Genomic DNA, 683 nt, shown 5'->3' on the forward strand with positions numbered 1-683 from the left:
ACACGAAAAAAATCACAAAAAGATTAAAAATAAATAAAAAGAGAGAGAGAAAGTAAAGAAACAAGAAAATGCTGCCAGACTACCAGCCTCCTGCCCTAACAGGCCTCGATCAAACTGTTGCTGGGTAGTGGTTCTGCTACCTTGTATGTTTACATATTGCTTTAGCTTATGGACAACTGATGCACTCAACAGGCGGACTGGTATTGGGTTTCCGTGCCTCCTTTTGGGGAAAATAAAGGACGGCTATTTTTTTTAACAAAAAGAAAATAAATAAAAAAGAACCTGAACTGCCTTTGCACTAAATTAGTGACTCGGACCTTTGCACAGTTGGAGACATGCTGTGACGTTCTGGATGTCTTGACACACACGAACACGCGCCGTGGACTAAACGCAGGACCTGGGAACTTCTGCTGAATTCTGTGGGTCAAGGATCATTTCACACATTATCTTCTTTTTTTGTTGTTGTTGTTGTTGGTTTTTTCGTTGTTTTGTTTCGTTTTGGTTTGTTTTTGTTTTTTTTTTTTCTTGGATGTGAACCTTCTTCTCCTCCACCCACCCCTGCTGCAGCCGTCTTCTCTTCATCTGGGATGTACAGTTTACACTGAAAAAAAGAAAAAAAGAAAAAAAGAAGAAAAAAAAAGAGACAAAACAAAAGGGAGAGCTATTTTCCTTCCTGGTGGGAT

General features: G+C 39.5%; 1 protein-coding gene across 1 annotated transcript in view; it reads left to right on the forward strand.

Moving 5' to 3' along the window:
• Positions 1-683, forward strand: part of SPEN (spen family transcriptional repressor) — a 16,584-nt gene that overhangs the window by 533 nt on the left and 15,368 nt on the right. The window lies entirely within an intron of this gene.

Source organism: Meleagris gallopavo, chromosome 23, assembly GCF_000146605.3.
Source record: "Meleagris gallopavo isolate NT-WF06-2002-E0010 breed Aviagen turkey brand Nicholas breeding stock chromosome 23, Turkey_5.1, whole genome shotgun sequence".
Lineage (NCBI taxonomy): Eukaryota > Metazoa > Chordata > Aves > Galliformes > Phasianidae > Meleagris > Meleagris gallopavo.